This window comes from Terrapene carolina, unplaced genomic scaffold (assembly GCF_002925995.2).
Source record: "Terrapene carolina triunguis isolate 2854851 unplaced genomic scaffold, T_m_triunguis-2.0 Scaffold30518, whole genome shotgun sequence".
Classification (NCBI taxonomy): domain Eukaryota; kingdom Metazoa; phylum Chordata; order Testudines; family Emydidae; genus Terrapene; species Terrapene triunguis.
In genome coordinates this window covers 214,869-220,917 of record NW_020694869.1, presented here as the reverse complement: position 1 = coordinate 220,917, position 6,049 = coordinate 214,869, and the positions used below count along the sequence as shown (strand labels likewise).

The 6,049-nt window shown below is 38.6% G+C and overlaps 1 long non-coding RNA gene across 1 annotated transcript; it reads right to left on the bottom strand.

The window, feature by feature from the left end:
• Window positions 1-188: 188 nt before the first annotated feature.
• LOC112120838 lies at window positions 189-5,501 on the bottom strand. Its single transcript, XR_003370465.1, has 4 exons — window positions 5,412-5,501; window positions 4,938-4,958; window positions 4,225-4,284; window positions 189-263 (listed from the first exon to the last, which is right to left on the bottom strand). It is a non-coding gene; the product is annotated as an uncharacterized LOC112120838 (long non-coding RNA).
• Between the last annotated feature and the right edge of the window lie 548 nt (window positions 5,502-6,049).

Genomic DNA, 6,049 nt, shown 5'->3' with positions numbered 1-6,049 from the left:
GTGTGGGATATAAGTGACACATAGCCCATTGCGTAGGAGAGACTTTCACCCAATGGGAGCAGGAATTGATCTCTATCATTCGTCTTTCCATCCTAGCACATTTTATCAAAATAATATTCTAACAACAACAAAGATCTTTCGGTTCCCTATTTCTAACTGTGAGAACTTCATTTCTATTTGCTTCACTTTTCCACCATGGAACTGAATTAACTTTTACATTCAAAGAATCAACATACACTTACTCAGTTCTGCTTGGAGAGCATCTGCAAACAACAACAAAAATATTATTTTAATTGACTCATCCCAGTACTGTAAAAAAATTCAATAAATTAAGTCGCTGCAATAAAGAAAATTCTGAATATTGTCACTGCTTAAGAGATGCTACACACTGCCTCTTTCTGGAGTTCAAACACAAGACATGAGATTCATTAAAAGATTAACAGGAAAAAAATAATTTTGCTACTATACGTTTAACAGTGAGCCCTTCACAGCTCTTTATAGATGTTCTACTAGTATAGAAAGTTTAATAGCACTGCATTGAAGAAGAACCAATTCAAAGTTCCTGTTTTCTGCTTTGATACTCATCTCTTCTGGCAGTCACTGGTGTGTGTGTGTGTGTGTGTCTGTGTGTAATGGGTTAACAAATACTCACAGATATTACATGTTAACCACTTCCGAAGCTTCTGGTTTGTGAAAGATTTCTAAATTTAAACTGTTCATCGTACTTCCGGATGGGAAAATTTTTTGAAATATTGAAAATTCTAACACGACAGGAAAACCAACGCAGGTCTACTACTACTAATAGAATTTTTTAAAAAGATGATAAAGAGTTGTCAGACTGGAAATTAGAGCTGATTGCGAATTTGTACGGATAACCTCTCCAATGCATTGTCGTTTAGGGGGGCAGTTTTTGTTTGTGGATGGAGCTATACAGAAGCCAGGATGATGGAGGCAGCACTGAGGAGGCACTTCTGGCTAGCACCGTCTATTTTTTGTCAGCGCTGACCCCTGGTGGAAAGTTTTATCCAGACACTATTCAGAGGGTGCACTTCATCCTAAAAGAACAGGAATTCCAGTGCTGCAGTACTTTGTTTGCTTGTTCTGCTTATAATCAGGTTTCCAGCAGAGCTAGTCAAACAATAGTAATTCCTTTCTGTGGAAATTTTTGAAAAATGCACCAAAAAATCATTGTTTTGTTTGAATATTTAGTGGAATTTTCAAACAAAAAAAGTTGGAAAAGAGAGGAAAAATTTTGGTTTCCCCCCACCCTGTCTCCCTCAGAAAGAGGGGGAAAAGGGAGGGAGGGCAAAAGAAAAGTAGAAGAAAATTAAATACACCTAAAAACATTTGAAAACTGAATTTGCATTTGCATGTTTCATCAAGAAATTGAAAAATATCTGGGCAAAGTGAAAACTTTTCTCACAATTTCTCACTTCTGTTGAAAAGCCATTTTTAGTTGGAAAAATGTTTGGATGCAGGTATTTTTGGCCAGCTGTAGTTTCCAATGTGAATACTCTTGTTTATTCATTCAACATTCATTTTCCATGAGCAGCTGCACTCTGGCATGCCCCTGGTGCACGCTGTATGCAAGGGGGCAGAAAGGGGAATCTCCTATGACCCTTTTACTCTGCTGATTAGCAGAATAGGATCTACCCCAGAATTTGCTGTCAATGAGGTACATACACTGTGGAGACCAGAGTCCTGCCCTGTGTGATGGCAAATGAAAATATCCTATAACCTGTTTATAAAAGACACTTGTATGGCATGTTTCAGGTCATTAAAAAGACCAGGTCTATATTATTGAAAGTGTGTGCTTATAATTAGACTGAAAATAAAACATAAATAAAAAGTAGTTTATAACAACACTACCACAGGGGCTAAGAATGAGATTTGAGGCCAGGACTTTCAGCATGAGCTATAGCAGTAAATCATTCAAGACGCTGCAGTAGTGGACCTGCCACCAAAGTGGGATTAAGTCCCCCCCACACCCCTACTTGTGGCTACAAGATGATGGTGGTAGATCCATGGAGAGACAATGGAACACGCAACTACTCAGTGGGGCACTTTGTCCCCCTCTAGTGGTGGCTGGGCTGAATAAACAGCTTTATGAGTAGAACTGGGTGAATAATGGATTTTTCAGAATAGAAAAAATCCAGTAAAGCAACTGTTTCAATTCAAAACAATTTTTTTTGTCAAATCAAAAAAACTTCAAAAATTTCAATTCAAATTAAGCAAACCTCTTCAATTAACACAAACTGATTTTTTTCTTCAGTTTTTCTTTTTTATTGGCCAAACTTGGATGTAAAATAGCACTTCCAATCAGAAAGTTGAAATGAAATATTTTGACTTTTTAAAATGAAATATTTTTAAATAAAACACTCAAAAAAAAAAGATTTCAAATCTTTTGAAAACATTTTCTCTTTTGAAACTATTGATGGAATGCAACACGATTTTGGCAAATAGTTTCAGACTCCAGAGCATTCAACAGGAAAAAAAAAACTTTTTCTTTCTGCTGGCTTCCTTAAAAAGAAAACCATGTGTTTAACTGTGTACTTCCAATTTTGTCTCTATAGCATACAGAAATAATGTAATAACCAAAACCAAGACAAAGTTTGGTAATTTATAAAAAAAATATTGTAAGTAGAGAAATAATAAAATGCAAGAATTAAAGCCAAAGGCACTTGTATACCACTGCAGATTCCTAGATTCCAATGCCAGAAGAGACTATTGTGATTATATATCCTGAATCCTAGGACAAGACAGGCCACAGAGCTTTCCCAAAAGTAATTCCTAGAGACCCTTGGTAATTTTTTCCAAAGGTTAATTACCCTCATCATTAAAATTTACTTCTTATTTCCAATCTGAATTTGTCTAGCTTCAGCTTGTCACCATTCATGGTTTTAAATGAAATATTTTGAAATAAAACACTCAAAACAAAACATTTCAAATCTTTTGAAAAATTTCTCCCCAACTGAAAATATTGGTGGAATTCAGCACAAATTGACATAAGCCCTATACCTCTTGTGGAGGTGGAGTTATTATGTCAGTGTATTAGGGCACTTAGGGCACGTCTTCACTACCCGCCGGATCGACGGGTAGCAATCGATCTATTGTGGATCGACTTACCGCATCTAGTGAAGACGCGATAAAATCGATCCCTGATCGCTCTGCCGTCGACTCTGGAAATCCACCGCGGCAAGAGGCGGAAGCGGAGTCGACGGCGGCGCAGCCGTGGTCGACTCGCCGCTGTCCTCACAGCCAGGTAAGTTGATCTAAAATACGCAACTTCAGCTACGCTATTCACGTAGCTGAAGTTGCGTATCTTAGGTCGACACCCCCCCCGTAGTGTAGACCTAGCCTTACATCAGCTGAGCAAGGCTGTAGAGTATACACCAACATAGTTAGGTTGACATAAGCTGCCTTATGTCAACCTAATTGTATAGTGTAGACCAGGGCTCAGAGGGAGCTGGCTTTGTACCTGACATTATTGTCAGTGTCAGAAGAAACCTTACCCTAGCCCTTCCCCAAAGCATAGGGTTTAGCAGGGGAAACACCACAAAATATATGCTGAAATTCCTTCTGGTCTTGGAGCACTCTTTCAATTGAGTAAGGGGAGATGTTGTTTTCCTCGGCTTGGTTTCTAAAGCCAGCTCTCCCTCTTCCTTTGCTCAGGGTGGGGGTGGGATGGAATTTAAATCTGGATACAGAGACAAAATCCATGGTTTGTCTGTCTATAATGCACTGATCCAAAATAATGGAGCCAAACACCCACAAATATGTGAGGGGCTGAGTCAAAAACTGGTTCCAATTCTGGAGCCTGTTTCCAGTAATAATTTATACCATATGCAAGTGGAGGACCAAAGACTGCAGCCCTCCTCACCAAATATTCCCCTTGATGCCAATTTCAGTAAAGACTCAGTAAGTGATTTAATATAGCATCGTAGCCATAAGCCATTGCACACACTACAATAAACAGAAAATATAATTTAAAACAGATACAAATTTTAAAAACACAGGACTAGCATTTCCCTAAAATCAGTTCCACCTTTAAAATCACCACCCTGAAAACAATACACAAAACTAAAATTAAAAAAAGAAAGAAAGAGGAATATGTCATTTTGTTTAGATCAGAAGTAGCGTGTCACATACATTATTTAAACAGAATTTGGTCTTATATTGTAATTATGAAGAAAGTCTAGAAATGTAGCTAGAAGATCTTCCTACTTAAATAATAGATGATCCCGATGATGATCATGCCCAGGAGTAGGGCTAAGACAATTTTTTCTGTAGAGCAAGACAAAAAAAAAAAAAAGTCATTAGTTACTGAAAATATCCAACACATAGATTTGTTCTGATAAAGAAGTGCCTTTCCGTTTTAAAGACAGAGAACAATTCTAAGTTGTTTGGGGTCTTTTGTTGTGTGTAGTTGCTGGCACCAGAATTAAAATTATTTGACAAATGAAATGGAAGAAATGGATACACACCAGGCAAGATTTCAAAACAAACAAAAAAACCAAAGAAGCACAGCATCATAATTTCTCATTTATTATTTTTGTTCCTCAATATTACACCAGAGAGGTTTTTTTTTTAAATAAATAGTTTTCACAACATACAAAATCTTTAAGCATAAAAAGGGGAAAGCTACGGTCTAAAATTTATCCCAATGAGTCGCCAATAAATCCTGACCACAAACTGACTCACTAGGCTTGGATGGTCAGGAATTTTGTAAAATCATCTGCAGAATTCCCACATTTTAGGTTATCAGCATACACTTGTTCTCCTTTGACTTTCCTTAAAATAGTCACAGTTCCTAAAAGGGTTGTTGTCTGCAGTTCACCAATGGTTCTAATATTTTATTATTATGATATTACCAATATTCTATCATAATAAATATTTTGGTGTCTTTGAAAGTAGAGAACAAAAAAATGCATACTTACCAGTGTTGTTCTCCGAGGTTTCTGGGGGGAGGGGAAAGAAAGAAATTTTTTAAAGAAAATGTTGCCACAATAAATGACAAGTTGTATGGCTGCCTTGCCTCCAAAATTCCATGTGCCAATGCCAATACTCAGGCCAGGTCTACACTCAAAAGTTATGTCGACCCAGCTACATTGCTCTGGGGGAAGGGTGTGTGTGTGAAAAATCCACAACCTGGAGTGGTGCCGTTAAGCCGACCTAACCCCAGTGTAGACAGCACTAGGTTGATGCAGGAATTCTTCTGTCAAGCTAGCTTTCGCCTCTCGGGGAGATGGATTCACTACAGTGATGGGAGAACCCCTCCTGTTGCTGTAGTGTGTGTTTACACTGAAGTTCACCAATGGTTCTTACCTTGTAGTATTATGATATTACTCATAATCTATCATAATAAACATGTTGGTGTTATTGAAAGTAGAGAACAAAGAATGCAGATTTACCAGTGTTATCCTCAGAGGTTTCTGGGGGGGGTAAAAGAAAAAAAATGCTTTGCACATGGTTTCCTCAAAACTCTGCATTTGTATATGTGCACTGGGGTGGGAAATAGATCAGAAGCCCCAGTGAAGGAGAGGGTGTGCCCACATTTTACTAATCAAATAATTTCCATTGTGACAAACTGAATATTTCCTCTACCTTGTAAGAACCATTTGTGTCTGTTTCCTCTGCAGAAATGGTGAGATTTTTGGTGTTCTTTAGCTAATCACTTCTTTTCTTTTGTGTGGTTGGGGAAACGGTGTGATAGGTAAGTGCATTGTGTTTAAGAAAGCATTGTTTTAAGAAAACAAGAAAAGACCCCCACACACATGCTAACCAGCTTCCCGGAAGTCACTGGGAGTTGTGGGTTCTTAGCACCTCACATGCCTCAGCCCCCTATAAAGTGGGCTTGAGAGGTCACAGAATGTATCACTTATGCAGGCTGAGCTCATTGCATGAACCAGGGGCTCCTTGCATCTCTCCATCCGCACACAACTACCTGAGGGACCCCATCCCATTCCCCTCTATTTCAGGGACTCCCTGCAGCCACCCAACCTTTCCCCATGCCAGGGACTCTGTGTGTCCCTCCCTCTACTCTGTCCCC